At 36.4% G+C, this 19,371-nt stretch overlaps 1 protein-coding gene across 1 annotated transcript in view; it reads right to left on the reverse strand.

The window, feature by feature from the left end:
- The window catches only part of LOC139971964 (ras guanyl-releasing protein 3-like), a 64,263-nt gene extending 47,625 nt beyond the window's left edge, over nucleotides 1-16,638 (reverse strand). Inside the window, exon 1 of the mRNA XM_071978834.1 lies at nucleotides 16,379-16,638. The gene's annotated coding sequence lies outside the window, so the exon portion shown is untranslated. The remainder of the gene's footprint in view (nucleotides 1-16,378) is intronic.
- Nucleotides 16,639-19,371: the final 2,733 nt, after the last annotated feature.

Here is a 19,371-nt window from a genome sequence, read left to right on the forward strand (position 1 = left end):
ACATGTAATACCTCGACAGAAAAGATGACATAGTAAATAGTATGTAATACCTTGATAGAATAGATGACATTTATAGTATGTAATATATTGACAGAATAGATGACATATATATGTAACATGTAATACCTTGACAGAAAAGATGACATAGTAAATAGTATGTAATACCTTGATTGAATAGATGACACTTATAGTATGTAATATATTGACAGAATAGATGACATATATGTAACATGTAATACCTTGACAGAAAAGATGACATAGTAAATAGTATGTAATACCTTGATAGAATAGATGACATTTATAGTATGTAATACTTTGACAGAAAAGATGACATAGTAAATAGTATGTAATACCTTGATAGAATAGATGACATTGTAGTATGTAATATATTGACAGAATAGATGACATGTAACATGTCATACCTTGACAGAAAAGATGACATAGTAAATAGTATGTAATACCTTTCGGAATAGATGACATTTATAGTATGTAATATATTGACAGAAAGATGACATATATATGTAACATGTAATACCTTGACAGAAAAGATGACATAGTAAATAGTATGTAATACCTTGATAGAATAAATGACATTTGTAGTATGTAATATATTGACAGCATAGATGGCATATGTAGCATGTAATACCTTGACAGAAAAGATGACATAGTAAATAGTATGTAATACCTTGACAGAATAAATGACATTTATAGTATGTAATATATTGACAGCACAGATGGCATATGTAGCATGTAATACCTTGACAGAAAAGATGACATAGTAAATAGTATGTAATACCTTAATAGAATAGATGACATTTATAGTATGTAATATATTGACAGAATAGATGACATATATGTAACATGTAATACCTCGACAGAAAAGATGACATTGTAGTATGTAACACTTTGACAGAATAGATGACATAATAAATAGGATCATTCTGTGTATACTTTTCTGGCCATTAAATTAAGCTAGACAAAATTAGTTCTATAAGCTTCTCTGACCATAACTCTGCACCTCAGTCTGTTTATCACAAATGTTGCATTGAATCTGAAACCCTTACAGGATAATAACAAACCATGCTGTTATAAATATTCTTACATACATATATATATATACGCAATTCCAGTAATAATTTTTTTTTTTAAATCTACTACATGGGGCTAACACTAAACATCTTCTGCACCAACAACCAGTATGCTAGTATTACATTTCCTTCTGTGGAATGATCAAGTTTCATATTTCATTTCTCCATCCAGGGAAGGCTCTAGAGAAGGTATATTGCTGGTGAGACATTGACGATGTGTTTATGGATCAGTATTAATTATTTTGGCCCCATTTTATGCGCGATGAAAATCTCAGGTATTGTGGTTGTTTACCTGATTGTCCATTCACAGCTAGAACATGTGCACAGTTTGTGAATTCATTTCATTGTTGCTTTGCTTAATTGTTTTAAAAGCCCAGGTACTCAGTGGAAAATTATCCAGGGTATCTCCCAAATCAGTTTAAAACAACCATTTCATGGATAATTTTTTTTTATATCTTTTTATACATTTTCCTATCAGGTAATACTTGTAACACTTCTGATCAATTAGGTAATCTGTGTAACTTTTAAACTTGTAGGTATCAAAAATAAAACCGTCTTTTATGCATAAATTATAGTACTTGTTTACATTTTCCTATGACGTAGTACAAATTGCAAACTTAACAATTGATCACGTAATCCTTATGTCACATAGTTCTAATGACATATTAACAAAAGTCTGTTAATGATGTACTCCAGGCACAATTGGGTGCATGGTAGAATGAGGAAGGGGTACACCAGATTGGGGGGGGGGGGGTAACCAAGGGAGATAGACTGTGCTACAAGGTTACTATTAAGTGCACTTCAAGAGATGGTAGAGTGATAGTGGAATTGTAAGGAGGAGACAGGAAAATAAGGAGTGAAGTCAAAATCAAATATATATTTTGATGGCTGTAAGAACAATATTAATGAACAGTATTTTTAGTTGTGGTAATAACCACAATTTTTCTACTTTATACAGTGGGTAGTGTACTTGACAGAAATGCTTTGCTTTTACACAAATTACATCTATAATGAAGAGATCTCATTAATAGATAATTATAAATGAATAAATATACAATATATGTTAATGATTTCCCAACTGGTCTGATTTTTCCTTTGTTTATTTACTTTAGTATAGTCTGTGACTTATGACTCATTGGGACTAACAATCCAGATCATAAGTACACAATCTTTTTTTAAGCCTTCAGTTTTTAGATAATTTCATGTATCATCTTGAAAACTTCACTCTTACTAATTTAATTTAATGAGACTGGTATTAAAAAATACACATTTTCTGCTTTAAACTAACAATGGTCAACAAAATTTATTCCTTCTCCAATATACTTATTTTAAAAGTTAATTTATTCAAAATATTATCATGTGACTGAGCAAAATATACTAATATCCTATAATTAGCATAAAGACACTGATTACCATATTAAATCTGCATATCCTTCTCAAGAGTAAAAAAGGGGTAAAATTGTCGATCGTCATGCCAAATATTAGATAAAGAGAAAAATTTCCACCATCCTTCCCACACACACAAGGAAAGAAAAATTATCATAACAAAACTATTGACAAATATATTTAAATGTGATTCCTGATATTAACATAAAATTAAACAAATTGTCAATGGGCTCCTTCATAAAAATGTTTTTGTTTGAAACAAACAAAAAAGAAAGAAAAACAAGCCAATACTAATGACATTGGTTTACACGCAGCAGTGAGATTTCTCTGTGTTGCACACACATATTAAACATGCTCATCCCTGGCCATGCAGCAGCTAGCCACACACAGTACTTCTTAGACTAGTAATCATCTGCTGCGCCGTACACACCAAACAAGCGAGCGTGAGTCACTCAATCGCAAGGAATAAATTTACAATGTTTCGGTACCCTGCGTGCAAAATAGAAGAAGCGAAGGCTCAGTCAGAGAGCGGGGGAGAAGAAAAGATATAAAGGAAATAAAAGGGAAATAGTAAGAGGGGGAATGAAAAAAAAAAGAAGAAAAAAATTGTACTACTGTGTTATCAGCCCCTGGGAGAGAAAGATATTATGAAAGCTGAGGATAGCAGCAGTTGCAGCATGCAGCAACAGCAGCCAAAAGTTGCCTTTAAAGAAGGTGGTTGATTAAAGAGGACGGCTAGTGCAAGTGAATTCACACTTTATTGGGTATTAGATTGACTACGAGACAGGAGAGACCAACGCTGCTGCAGTACTGGAACAATGCCGTCAAATCATTATTGGATGCACAAGGCTAGATGCTAAAGAAAAGCCAAATCAAGTCAGAGTAGTACGTAAGTACTAAGTGTACTGACGACGAGGCCGAGGATGAGCGAGTGTGTGACATTGTAAAGTGGATATCATGGATTCCATAGCCGGGGGAAACACAATCACTGGGTTTCTTATCATTAAAGGAACATAATATTGCGTTTGAAGTATTAAGCATGCTTTGGTCTATGGTGGGCAATATATACCATTCCGTCAAAAGCTCACGTTGTAAGACCTTCAGTTCATAGGCACAGGTAAACTTGCTCAAAACGTCAAGACTGCATGAGAAATTATATTAAATGTGTGGGTTTAAGGTCTAGAATACATTACACACACACATCGATATTGAAGTGTGTGATAGGAAACTATCAAAAGTTTTAGCACTAATCCTATTCTACAAAATTGATTCATGCATAGATTTTGACCTTTTTTTTTACATTATCCCAAAAAAACCTCCCATAATAATGCATGCAATTTTCTTCATTGGCCAGCTGTCCTTTTAAAGGGTAAAAAAAGACTGAAAAATGTGAAACTTTCCATTTGTTTGTGGTTAATACTGATTAATATGAAAAGTGGTCTGTGTGACGATAATGTCAGCATCGGATCAACATCATGGAATACTCACTTCTTCACGTCATCAGGGAGGGTCTAAGAATTCTCAACCATTCAGGTTGTACTCCACACTAAACTTACGTGTTTATTAATGCTGTACTTTAGAATTTTGATGACCAAATGAAGGAGTGTCACTGGCTGTGATACTGTGTAACCTTATCATGAGTAATACTCCGAAGACTAAAGAAACCCTCCAGCATCAATGTACTGTACACACGTTGCTTTCAATATACATTTAACCAATGTACAGTAAATGTACAGAAAGACAATGATAACAAATAATACCAATATCAATAATAAAATTAATCATAATAATGATAGTAATAATAATGATAGTAATAATAATGATAGTAATAATATCATCATCATCATCATCATCATCATCATGTATGTATGTATGTATATTAGATCCTCCTGCAAGCAGGAACTCGCGAAGAAGCCTCATTGGCTTATCAAAGCCGCAAGCTGACCGAAGTCAGTCTCTCACATTCATATTTAACGTCCATGATTAGGAATTGTTAATTGTCAACAACTCTGTAACTGGACGACATACATTAATCTAGGAGTGACTCGAACCGGGGACCTTATGATTGAAAGGCACCGGCGTTAACGGCACCGGCGTTAATCATCATCATCATCATCATCATCATCATCATCATCATCATCATCATCATCATCATCATCATCATCATCATCATCATCATCATCATCATCATCATCATCATCATCATCATCATCATCATCATCATCATCATCATCATCATCATCATCCTCATCATCATCATCATCATCCAAATAAATTTGAATGATACCTTATATCTGACAGAATAGATTCTGTCAGATATAAGGCATTTTGATCCTACTTACATCAAGCATTCCTGCTATTCTTGGAGTTATAATTTCAGTGGAATAATAATAGTCTTGAAATAAATGAAGAGTGAAACAAGATAATAGCAATGTGAATAAATACACATTATCCATGTCAATGTTTGATAAACCTTCTGCAGTCTGCTAATTGCCTGAGCTATTCCTTTGCATTTGTTTATGTTGTACTATATCATGGATCAAGTGAATGATTTCAAGTCAGCATTGGCCCCACATTCAGCATGCAAATAGGCTAAAAACATTCAAAAGTACTTTTCTGGAGGTTCATGACCATTCCAATTATTCCTTAACATTGCAGGAGTGTAACACATTTTAGTTTTTCAATAAGGGGAATGATTTGGGGATGGCCTTAAAATGCTTGTTGGGAGTTTGAACATGACTAACTACAACAGAATTGTGGGCTATACTGATTTACTTGAAAAAGCATTAATGCTGAAAGATAGACGAGTCTCTCCAAACATGCATGTGTGGCTAGGTTTGATTACAATGTGGCTAGCAGTATGACTGCACATGTATGGGTAAGCCTATGATTGGACAATGGTAATAAGTTTTGTTTAAATAATATACTTATGGCTACATCAGACTGCACACTGGGATTACATAATGGCTATATATTTATGATGATATTAAATGACATTTACATGATTTTATTATGGGAAGGTATGAGCTTACAATTGTATAATTTATATAATGGTTAACTTTGTTTGAGGAGCTATATGGCTTGGTCTGATTGCTTGTACATACATAGCTATAGAAATACTGCAGTATGGCGAGAGCTTGTAATACTAGTACTATGACTATGTAGAATTGACTATAGATGCCAATATGTATATAATTTCACTGTGTTTGCACCATGGCTACCTACAGCATATGATTGCACTATATAACTGTACACGTACATGATTGTAGTATTTGTGCACCATGGCTAAGTATGTATAATTACAATATGTTTGCACCATGACTATGTATATGATTACACTATGTTTCTATGTTTGCACCATGACTATGATTGCACTATCTTTGCACCATGGCTATGTATGATTACACCATGTTTGCACCATTGCTACTGTATGTATTGCACTATCTTTGCACCATGGCTAGGAATATATTATTGTACTATGTTTCTACTATAGCTATGTATGATTACACTATAACAATTTTGTACCATATAAGCTATATAAATATGATCTTAGACTTTACAATTCGGCTCTAGTGGTTATTGCAGATATGGCTGCACCACGGCTACAGGTATAGCTAATTGATTCAGTATAAGTTTGACTTACTGCACTATATGTAATACAGTATGTTTGCACTATGGCTAGATGTGATTGCACTTCATATGGCTATGATATGACTGCACTATGGATTTAGGAATTCAAATATGTTATACTTAGGCTATGGGTGTGACTTCAATGTAGCTATATATGATTACACTATGTTTTCACTATGGCTATGCGATTAAACTATGTTTGCACTATGGCTATATATGTGGTTGCACTTCAACTGGCTATGATATGACTGTGCCCTATGGCTATAAATTCAAAGGTTATACTATGGCTACTTAGGTGTGGCTGCACTACGGCTATATGATGGCACTATGATTGGGCTATCGCTATGTAAGTATGTACAACTGCATTCTACTGCTGTATGATATGAGACCAACTGGCAACCTTTAAAAATTACACACTGTCTAATAACTACAGAAAGTGAGAATTATTGTCAGAGAATATCACAGACAATGATGCAATATTTAGATGAATTTAACAGTCCCAACTCCAACAAACGAGAAAACTAACAAATATGTGGTAAAATCTTTGTATCAAGAATTTCCACCAAATTCGACACTTCTGTGACCTCATGATACACTTTACTAAATGATACGCTGTGATATAAGTGAACATGCAGTCCATGTACAAATATATATATCAAGATAGGATGATACATACACCGCAAACAACAGGTGATAGGGCAGGCAAACATGTGTAAAACAAGCTCTGATTTAGTACACTACAAAATTCCACTTTCATATTAAAACAGCATGTACATGAGAGTCTTTAATACTTAAATAACATTTGACAGTCCTTGTTCTGTGGTTACTATATCTTTGCCACTTGAAAGAAGCACAGAGCTTACAAGGCTGTTAAAGTTATGTCCAGTCCATGTACGTCATACTGTTACATAACATGGCACCGCTCTATACATGCATGCATCCTGCTGTATGTAGCAACATTTCAACCATTCTGTAATATTTTGAAATTAATCGTGTAATTCTCCTCAATGCTGTCAACAAGGTGAAATAGAGCAGAAAACAGAAATACATGGGGGAGGGTGGGGCAAGGAGGGAGGGATTTAATTTTGGCAATTATTAAAGGGACACAAATGTCTAATAAGCTCAGGAACAAAATGAAAATATTAATCTTGATATCCTTAATAAATAGAAAATAAAACAAACAGAAATAGAGATTTGTCAAATAGAGACAAGTCAATATTTTTTCTATAGATTTCAAATAACCTACAGGCTACAAGGTAACACAAAAATCAATATTTGCAGATTTTGCGAATTAATTTCAAAATAAAAATGGCTGCGTGCGACATGTCAAACAAATTGTGCAGCTAGCATATACGTGTACTTCGGTGCAGAGAGGAAAAAACAAAAATCTTTTCAATTTTAACCAAAGTGCAATCTTCTAGTTACAGAAGATATCTGTCCTTCACAGAAATTCCAGTTTTAACACTTTTTCATTCACCAAATTTTCCAATTTGTATTTTTTTGCTATATGCGTACACGTTGGATACCTTTCAAGGCCTTCCTCTGCAAATCGCAGCTTGCCACAAATTTACCGTTCTGAATTTTAAACAAGCCATTTCTCAGCCGATTCCTTGCCAAGGAAACAAGTTTTACGTCAAAATCGAGCACGAAATGTAAAGAAATTGTTCACTCCAAGTCCATTCAGGTTCAGTCGAGCGAGCGTTTATCAGCGACCTTAAAATAGCACTCTGTAAATATTGATTTATTTATTGCTCTAACTAAAACCACTTTTTGAGGTAGACTGCGGCTATTTACGCTCCTCGTAAGGTTGGAATGGATGGATGAGATCATCAAAAAAATGTCGAAATCAAAAGTGGATGAAAAACCGATGAGTGGAGATGGGACTAAATCTTAAATGTTAAATTGTCGTTTTAGTAAAATTGAAGAGAAAAAAAAACCTCACGACCATGTGTAAGAAAAAAGCCTAACGTGTAGATCTACTAAGTAATTAATACTCCATCAAAAGTTCTCATTACTGGCAGTTAGAGATTTTCTTTCTTGTTCTCGCAGTCAATATTACTGCTGTAACAAAAGTCTATACAATGTTAAATACAATGACACATGCCACAGGTAATTTCTAGGCCGGGTAGAACGGGTGCTAAGGGTGTGAAAAGAGAGGTAAGCTAGGAGCAAAGTAAATATCTCTGATTCACATAAATACTACAGGAATTTATAAATGGTGATTCCACTGGCAAAAAAAAAATTGTGAATTCCATATACAGTGGTCCTTAAACTGATCAATGACGAATTTTATAAGTTTTTCGCAACGACAAAATTTGAGTCAATCTTGCAAGTTCTACCACAACTTCTGTTTGAATGGTCAATCAGCCTATTTAAGCAGCTGCTGCTTGCAATGACTATCATTTGCAATGGTCAGTATTATCAAACATATATAGATAGAGTAAAAAACTAGTGTTCAAAATATCATGAAACACTTTAGTAACATCACTTGTAACACATTTGTAACTGCATTCATTATAATATAATGTAGTTTTATTACCACCAATTATATAGAAATGATCACTGACTCCATCCAAAGTAAAGGAATTCCTTGTGTGACTACAACTTGATTTAAAATGATTTATTTCATTAAATTATGAACAGGAAACTTGGAACAATATGTTTAAAAATGAAACAAGTGAATAATGTAGAGAATCTGTTAATTCAAGTTTAGAAAAGGGAATCAACCCACTAAAATCAGTGTGACAGTATGTATGTCCTGGATGGCTCAGACCACAGGTCTTGAGACTTCAAGGATTGGTTCAGTTGTCATACATGTTTATGTTATATGAAAGAGGACAATAAAAGAAACGCAATGGTGAAAAAACTGTTCAAATATCTTTTTCTGTGAAAGAGATATTCAAGTGTAAAGTTTTATCAGATTGTGTAGAAACTACTGAAATCTGACTAGTTGTGATGTCACATCCTCACATTCCTGAAAGGTCTTTGTTTTTTTCTCTAAATATTTTGTGAGATTTCATGACTTTCAACCAAAAGATATGTCAGGAGATCTCATATTTTTCAAAGGAAGTATTTGAGATTAACCATCTAGGAATTTTTGATTATATTATTTTCAAATGTGTTAAAAAATGTAAATAATTTTTAAAGAAATATATTCACAAATGTTAAGGAAGTGAGGATGTGACATCACACCCTCACAGTACTGTAAGTCTTTCTACACCAGTCGTTTTCAAAGAAATTTTGATATCTTCAAAGTGTCATATCTCCTTAACAGAGCATGTTACCATGGTAGTTTCTTCACTGTTCTTTTTGTCTTTTTGTGCACTTTCATACAAAATAGGCATGTCAAACATCTGAACCAATCCTTTAATACAGAGGAGAGCTCAAAACTGCTTTCTGGCACTTCAAAATTAAATCCTGGCCATTCTTTTTCTACACATAATTTGTGTTTGGTCTGTTTCGATCATCTCATATTCTTGGAAATAAAGACTCATAAAGTTCTACAGTACTAATACATTTAACCACAAGTTACTAGGGAACATAAAAAAAGAAAGTCGATCGCAAACCGGCATATTTTTTATGCAAGTCATATTTTCTTTGTGCATGCATGTCATGGTACATCAAACAAGCTACAAATACTACTACACCTTGACGTATCATACAGATATATATACCAGGAAGAACATTATGAAAAGCAGGAAACCGTTACCATACTTAATCGAAGGTTATTATTGAGGCAATTACTGAGCATTGCAAGTATGCCACTGAAAGGGAAGTCTTTAACTTTGCAACCAACAAGGTGGTAAGCCAAGGGGAAATTTTTCTCTTTAATTGTGTCAGGCCGAATGAAAAACCGTCACTGTTGAGAGAGTGGATCCGTGGCCGGGTGGGTACGTTAATTTTGCAATTATGATAATTTCGATATGATGCTCGTAAAAGTACTGTGCATACATGCACACATATAAACAGTTAAACACCCTCCCCTTCTACAGGGGCAACAATAATTTATTATGCGACTAGTTTAATATTTTAACCACTGTGCAGGCAAGTTGGCTGACGTAATATTTCAGATTTCTATTCCACTGGTTACATTTTAACTTTATTCCAATTTCCACCCATTTCACTTTGTTGTGTGAATTAATCATATATCTATCAGGGGCATTTCCAGGATTTTGTAACCCAGGGGGCGCGAATTACTATCTAAGCAGAGCGCCACCATCGGTTGGCGCGCAGCGTACAAGAAAATTTCTGGTTTTAATACACACCAGATCACCGGAAATGGCACTTCTCGGGCTTGAAAATGACCAACTGGATGTACACTTTTGCCTGAGAACCAAGTATTTCCCAATAGTTTTTCCCATCCATTATAACCTTTTTGAAGATTGTCACCAGTCACACATCATGTTCGACCTCATCGCATGTCCTGTGGATCATTGCTTTTGTAGGTGATTCTACGTCGCGGCCCACAATACACGACAGCCCCGTTTTTCAAGGTTTTCAGCCCATTATTTGTTCAGAATTTGAAAATTCACATTTCTCGTGAATAATAAATTCACTTCAAAACATACCCATAATGTTGCAAAAAATGTCATCTATGGACAACCAATATAGAAAAACCTCCTTGAACCCCTAACAGACCGGTCAAAATTACACGAGTAGAGGGAAGTATGATAAAGAATTAATGTTGGTAAGGACATTTTCGAAAATTCAGACACAGTTAATTTATTGGTGTACAAATATTAAACCCTCTTATAACGGCTATGATAAAAATTGGTTGAAGGAAATGAAAAAATACCAGATATTTCCGAAACCGAACACTACACACATAGGCGTAGGAGGCGGGGGGGGGGCTCCTACTGAAAGAAAAATAAATTGCAATGATGTAGCTAAAGGAAATGAATAGTTTAAAACATATCTCTTTGATAATTAAAATAAAGTTCTAAGCTTGGCTGACTAATTCGCCATTACTAATGTAAAAGAAAATTGGACATAATTGGACCTCCATGCTTTTTCTCCATCTACATAAGACATTTCGTTGTTTACATTAGCATCCCGCGGTATACTGCACAATTTCCACGGACCGTACGGTAACTGTGGCATGTGATGTAATAACAGATGCTTGCTTATATGGTATTAACATTAACATGTTGAACGCGTGCAGAGCGCGCGAAAAATTTAGGTCATTTTTTTCGGGCAAGTCGTTACAGCCCCCGAAATCAAATTGGGTTCCTATGACTACACACATCGACAGTTTTGAGGCTGTTCATCCTGGAACCTCCATTTTCATGCTCACTGATATGATGTGATATCTGCTGTTTGCTTTACAAATTCGAACAGGCGCGTAGCGAATAATTTGCCAAGGGAGGGGTGAAGCCTGTAGGCAAACTATCTGAGCGTAGCGCCACCACGAGTTGGCGCAAAGCGTACAAGAAAATTTTGGCCGAAAATGCCTCCCAGATCGCTGGATATGACACTTTCGATGCCTTGTAAGTTGCATCTAAGCATTTTCTATTTTAAAATCACTAGCGATATCATAAAAAATATGCTCGGGGGGGGGGGGGGGGCGGTCGCCCCCTTCCCGAAAAGCGTCATGTTCCCCGACGACTCGGTCGAGATCGAGACCAGCCACAGTTGGTTTCATAGCCCAATTGTTTAAGGCGTCCACATACACACACGCGTTATGATTGACCATAGTATATATATATAGATACATTAGTGAGAGAGGAAAATGGAAACGTCAAAAATGGAGTTGTCGGTGTAACGGGTAGGGTGAGGCACACGCCCTTCTGAAATCCTCGATCCGTAACTGGCTACCCAGCCATGTGTATATAATAAGGATCAGCGCTGTAATGATGTCACTGTTCCTCTTTCTCTTCCCGGTGTCTTGGCGTTTTTCTTTACTCCCTCCTTTTCTCTTTTTTCTCTCCTTCTTCTTTTTCTTTTCCCTTCCTTCCTCTCCTCCTCCTCTTTTTCCCCTCTCTTTTTTCTTCTCTTTTTTTTCCCTCCTCTTTTTCTTACCCGGGGGGCGCGCGCCCCCAACGCCCCCCCCTGGATACGCGCCTGTATATACAGCAGTTTTCCATGTCCAAAAAAAGTGTCAAATGCTGGAAGAGCAATTATATATCGTGATGTCCAAGTACAACTTCTGCCCAGATGCTTGCAAATAAGACAATGCTGGGTGCATCAGTTATGAATATTATACTTAAATTATAGATCTAAACTATGTTTAACATTTATTTTGAAAAGTATATTATAGCTCACTTTCTCAAGACCTGACATATATCTGCTATGACACAAAAAGCAAGAAGCAGTTTCCCTTTAAACCATTCGTAGTTTGATGGGTTAACACTACAATTACAACCTGCCATCTTTAGCGCAGTACTTTAACATAATATATATCATCAATCTCAAGTGCCGAGGGCGGAAGTATAATCCATCCCAAATTGTCAAGTCCATAAAAAACGGTCCCATTCTTTCTCCTCGGTTACCGATTCCACAACATGTTCAATTTCTTTGATAATCTTTACCTTATTTTCCCTCCTTTCAATTGAAATGAATGAAAACATCATTGTATTGATCCATGTTACTCTTTGTATTTGGTCAAAGTATTGTATGTCCAGTGGAGGCCTAGATCTACAGTACTAAATAACATTGAGTTACAGTTTCTATTTTCAGTTATAACTTTTCTAAGGTATAACATTATATGCAGTCAAATTGCATCGAGTTGATAAAGACCAAGTGCTTCAAACTGCATTACTGTGCAGTCCTTTAGGATGTTCTAAACTTCTTTCCTTGTTTTTCTTTTTCGCACTCGTGTGTACTAAATAATTGACACAATTGATATGATGTACTCTTTTGCTGAAATGTTGACACATTCATTGAGATTGAGTGAAGAAACATCCACATGAGAACATCTTCTCGACTTTCTCAATACAGTATTGCTTTCCTCGTTTTATTCGAAAGTTCTTGATCAGTAATTGTGTGATTTTGTTTCTATTGATTTTATACACTTTGTTTAATTTTAATATGCATATTTTTCTGATTTCATTTTGATCGTAGTTTATGAATCTTATTCGCTTATACCCATTCATAATTTCATACTTCATTTAGCATTTTTAATTTGCTACCTTCTAGTTTTATACTTATATATTTTAATTGATATTTATCCATTTTTGTATTGTACGAGGGCCTCGTGGGAGATTAGCTTCGGCTAAACGAGTTACCCTCTCAAAATAAAGTTTAAATAAATAAAATAAATAAATAACAGTATCAAAACCCATGCAGGAGAAGATGGCTTGAAATTCCTTTCTCATAACTGTACATTGGGCTACTACATACAGCACATGCTAATGCACGAATTTGATAAATGCCTATGTAGTATGTACACACTATGCCTACAGGTTGCCACCATTATCTATATACAATGTCTGTCACAGACTATACCACGTTAGGTTTAAAAGTCTTCCCCTCAATCAAATCATGTCGCCATAACACATGTTGGTCATTACACATGTTGGTCATTTGACCTGTAGATAATTAAACACAGCTACATAAGTGACTGAAATGTGTTTCACAGATCCTAGGTCAACAACAATTTTTACAATGTGTACATTACATCAAATTTTGTTAACTGAGCACATTTCTGTATACAGTTGTACAGCACGGTATTGCACATTTCAGATGTAGGTGTCAATGGTACAATTAGCAACATGAATGTCAGACATGAACACTTGAACCTGTAGTTTAAGCTCATGGGCTGTGCTTTTTAAATTAAAAACACCACAAGGGGATATCTATTATCTTCAGATACAGTCAGTACGCTGAAGAACTCAACTTGGAGGCAAGTAACTTCCTCGGCAGATGGTACATTAATTGGTACCTGTCATATCGAACTTGTAAGTACTGATAACTCAATTAGAAGTTCACTATACGGAACATTGTACATACTACATTTTAACAGTAAATCTGAGATCATAAAACATATATATTCACTAACCAGCTGCTTGCATTGGCTTTACTGGGAACTTCCGACTTGAGGGTCTTTTAATATCGTTGGCTTTTTAAATCAATTATGCTGAGTGGTTCATTAATGGTCTCTTAAATTGTCAAGTATCATACAGCATCATTTATGACATTTAACATTACTTGGTAGAAGTGTTTTGACTTCAGATAAAAGCCACTGTTTGTTTGCTAAGAGTTTTGTCACTACACACTGTGTGTTATAAATATTGCATTGTCATGATACTGACAGTCTAGACACTAAGAAAGCCAATCGGCTTAACTAGTAAATCCTTGCAACATTTCATATTGAGAATATATATTTAATTTAACACTGCAGACAAGATTTTCAAGTTGACTCTGACTTCCCCAATGTTCTTGCTATCATGGTGCAGCCCCCCCCCCCCCCCCGGACCGGACAAAGCAAATTGTCAATTTCAGGGCACTGGCACTTTTTTTCAGGGCAAATTTAACCAAAAATTCATGTCATGATTGTTTGCCAATCGGGGAAAATGGGAAAATTTCAGGGCAAACACGTTCCGCTTCTGCTGCGCTTAGGTTAAAGTGACCTTTACACTCTACATAAAATGATATAACATTTTTGTACTCATTCTTCATTGAGCAGCATACCAAGTATGAAGTTCATTCAAGCTTTGCTTTTGGAGTAACCATGTTCACGAAATTTATTTTGGTATCTGACAAAAATTGCCAGCCTTTGCATGCAAAGGAAGAGTACATAACTGAAACCTGCAAATTTACTGTTATGCATGATTAAGGATTGCCTGAATTGAAAATAATTTGAACAAAGTCTAGCTGAGGCTGTGAAAAGTCAGTCGTTGTGAGTTGAAGTTATTATAAATTTCTGCAAACGTGACATATATTTTACAGACCAGTTGAAATGTAAATGCTTTTTCATTGTTTTTAATGAAATGGGGATCGATAGAATATCCCAAATAAAAATTTCAGAAGTTTCATAATTTAATAATATTAGATTTCTCTGTTCTGCATTTCTCGACTCCCTAGAAATCTTTCAATACATTTCGATCCTGTTTTGCTTCCTTGGGTATCTTGGGTAAGAACATGAATTAGAAAACTTTATCAGAAATGGAAAGCACAACAATTTAGTTTTTGCAGTGTCTCACATTTGATGTGCAACAAAATATTGATCATATGACAACATTTCAGACAGAAGCAAAAAACATACAGTTTATGTTACCATAGACCTGTAACACACTTTATTTTTCTTTCATCAGCCCTGTAGGGAGCATAAGTGGTATTTTACACAGAGCTGGACTATGAAAGCATAGGAAGAGCATGCATGCTTAAAATAGTATATAGACCGAATCATTTATGGCCAACACTGAACCAATATAATATACTGTAACGTTTCGAGAACACGTTCATTATGAACCGAAAGGCCTCTTAATGTTCCTCAAACTTTATTCCACCTGTAGAGAAAACAGTTTTCAATAGCCTTCATTGGTGGTAACAGATCCATAATTATATATCCATTTCAGAAGCTGCAAACTGTTCTTAATCTTCCTTTCTGTTATTCTTCAATATGAGCTGTTCCTTCTCTCTTCTGCACTGCGTAACCCATGACTGGGATAGGTATAATACAAGGCTGTGGCTATTCTTACGACCAGAAGTAACAATTATTTATAAACTATTCTTACGACATCGGCAAATTTCCGGTTACGCATGCGCAGAAAGTAAATAAAGCAAGGTAGGGGTAACCCTAACCCTAAGCCCTAACCGGAAATTATTGTTACTCCTGAGTCCTGGTCGTAAAAATAGCCACGTTAAAGCAACTGCGCATGCGTAATCAGAAATTATTGTTACTCCTGGTCGTAAATGTAGCCACTTTGATATTACGATAATGTACACAATAAGGTACATATTCCTTGTTGTGAATGAATAGCAACAGATAAATGAAAATTTGACTAAGGTTAGACTAGCATAACAATAGGATAGCTTTGGTTCATGGAAATGAGGGACCACCACACTTCCTAGCGTATACTTAAGTAGACCTAGGGCCTGGGCTATCTAACTAAAATTCGATATCTTCATATGAACGTTAGACTGCGTTCATTATGGGATAGTCATTTTATTTCTACCTTCATTTATTGCAAAGTCAGTACTGTATATCGCACTACTACTTTAACAAACGTACGTAGCGTAAGTTAGGCCTAGTCAGACCTATACATACATGGACACTGTTTGATTATCTACGTCTGTGCAAAAAGGCCTAAATTACACCACAATAAAGAACTCACCTGTTTTGCTGTGGATCAACTCAAGCTCCGCGATAAGTTTACGCAACCAAGCAAGAACTGTAGTCACATTCACGTTTTTAGAGAAAGTCTAGGGCAAGAAAATCCCATTGCACTTGGGAAGAGATAATCTAAATGTATTGTACTTCTTTCCCTACAGGATGCAAACCATTTTGTCTTTGAAAACAAATGAGAAATTGATTCCTGTTCCAAGATACTACAGACTTACTGTTCTCTGCAGCTGCCTATAGCGTACGTTGTCTATGCACAGCTTTAAATTTGCCGTCTGCACATCCAGGGACTGAATTTTCTGAAGTCCCCACTGCCGCGGCGCTATTACAGTTTATAAACTTTGGAAAAAAGAGGAAGAAGATTTCACACGCTTTCAGATTTATATCGTGGTGTAAATCAGAGACCAAAAGTTGTATCCCTCTCCCCTCACCTCGAACTTAGATGGGAAGATCAGAACATAACGAGGAATTAAGGCAATATACGGGCCCCAGTGACGTAGCCAACCCTCCCACACATCCACACTCATAATTTTTAAATTTTAGAGACGAAAAGGCACGGAACAAAGAAATTGACAAAAGCAAAATAAACTAACCATAAATAAATAACCATACGGGATAGGTTAATTATTTTAACAGCACAGAGGCATTGAAGGATTCGATGGGAGGACGAGGGCTGCATGAGGCACCCCTCTTGTTGGTCGTCTACTTTTTGTGAGACACAAAGTACTAAAGAAAAATTGTGTTACATAACATATTTCAAATATTGCTTCCGGCTCACGTCCCCATAATATGAACAAACTTTCTCAGGGGAGAAACATTCCTCCGAACCAGGCGGCCCCCACCTGGAGCGAATCCAGGGGTCACGGAGGATTTACATACTTCCCCCTCCCCTAACCGCCTTCAACCTGACTTAATAATTAAAATTAGTTACTAGCATAACCTTGTAATAAGACTACCTATAATTGTAGACCTAGTCAATAATTTAGATTATACCTCGGGATGTAACATTTGACGCCGAGAGCTGCCATGGTTCTGCCCCTTCGCAACACAAAGGCTGGCTACGTACGCGCCTAACGTGTTCACACCTGTGAGTGGTAAAAATATTTAATTAATGTCCTACTCAAATATTATATATTTAGACTGGTAGAGCAACTCTTATCACCCTACACAAGCCTAACGCCCCTTCCACACCGCACCCACACTACCTTGCTATTGAAAGTATTGGACATAATATTAGACCCGTCACGTGTTGTTGTTGTGATTTAACGCCCAGAATTGGAAAGTTCTCACCTCGGACCGTCAAGCTCCTCTCAACAACCACATCATAACGTTCCGGTTAAGTGCATGTACAGGGGCGTATCCAGGATTTTCCAATAGGGGGGGGGGGCGCCAGGCATGAATGATCGCCGTCCTGGGGGATGGGTCTAAGGGGAGGGGTGGACAATTTTTGCTTTCGAAGAAGGGCTGAAATGAAAAATGGTGCCATATACATGGGCGGCGATCCGTACTTCCGAGTGGGGGGGGGGGATATGACCTTGTTGACTATCTAAACGTAGCGCCACCATGGGTTGGCGCGTAGCGTACAAGAATATTTTGGGATTAACAAACCCTCTAGATGGCCGGAAACGGCACTTCCCGAGGTTTCCAAGCGGCATATACCCAACTTTAAAATAGGGATGTCATGTCCGAAATATCTCATAATCAGAATCCAAAATACTTTTTTTTTTAATTTCGGGTGTTATTTTGGGAAATTGCCCCTGTCAATCTTGTTTCAGGCGCAACGTTAGAATGTTCGAGAGCTCTTTTATATTATTCGATGAAAGAAAATGGCCTCATGCAGGCTATTATAGGCCTATACACATGCAATACACAATTACACATAGTTACATTCCTAGGTACCGATTGCTAGGGCATCCAGGTGAAACGTGTATTAAGCATTACCCTGGTAACATGAGATTCTCAGCTGTTCGAGGGAACATGTACGTGTGTAGGCCTACTATAGGGCCTATATGAATACTATGAGGGTGCATATATGTACTATATCAATACCGTGGGCGCAATAATACATTTTGTTGTTATAGGGCCAATGAAGCCTACAGTCAACTATTCTTGCTTTATAAAGACGCTTTATTTGAAAAGATCGCACTGCGTTTATGGTAGGCGAGAAATGAAGCTAAAAAAGAGCCGTACATTAACGATGATGCATAAATGTAGGCATGAAATATTCTTATCCCTGGCATTTGGTGGGGGATATGGTGTATTACATCCCCTCCACCCATTTTCATGGGGGATATATCCCCCTTCCCCCCAGGATCGCCGCCCATGGCCATATGTGATCCATTTTTCGACCTTAATAATAAGCAACATTTCCAGTAAATATGGACACAAAATGCACAATTTAGTATGGCTGGCATGTCACTTAGTGTTTATAGTGATAATACAAACACAATTACCATCTATGTTTCTAAAACTATTATGCCGCCGAACTTCGCCAGAACCTTTTTTGGCAAACAAAAAATAAAGCATACGGGAGGGGGGGGGGGGGTTGAGCGATCACCGACATCTCACATAAAAGTCGTCATCAATTTTTTTTTTTTTTTTGCTAATCTTTTTTTTTTTTTGGTGACGGCCAATAGGGGGGGCGCGCGCCTGTTGCGCCCCCCCCCTGGATACGCCCCTGATGTAAGCGTTATCCGAATAGCAAATGCGGAGGAAGGACACGTTGTTGCAAGTCTTACAAGAATAAACAAATAAAACAGATGAAACAAACTCTGCGTTATCACCATACTTAGAACAGGGCTTCTTTCAGATACGTAATTACATATCGCCTATAGGCATGTACCCGAAGTAATCTCTACATGCTACGCTAGTGAAGATCCAGACTACAAATCCTTATGCTTAGTTAGCCGGATTTTAAATAGCTTCGAACTTCATTATTATAATTCCCCCCCCCCCCCCACAGTAAATGAAATATGTCAGTGTTTT

The sequence above is a fragment of the Apostichopus japonicus genome, chromosome 8, assembly GCF_037975245.1.
Source record: "Apostichopus japonicus isolate 1M-3 chromosome 8, ASM3797524v1, whole genome shotgun sequence".
NCBI lineage: Eukaryota > Metazoa > Echinodermata > Holothuroidea > Aspidochirotida > Stichopodidae > Apostichopus > Apostichopus japonicus.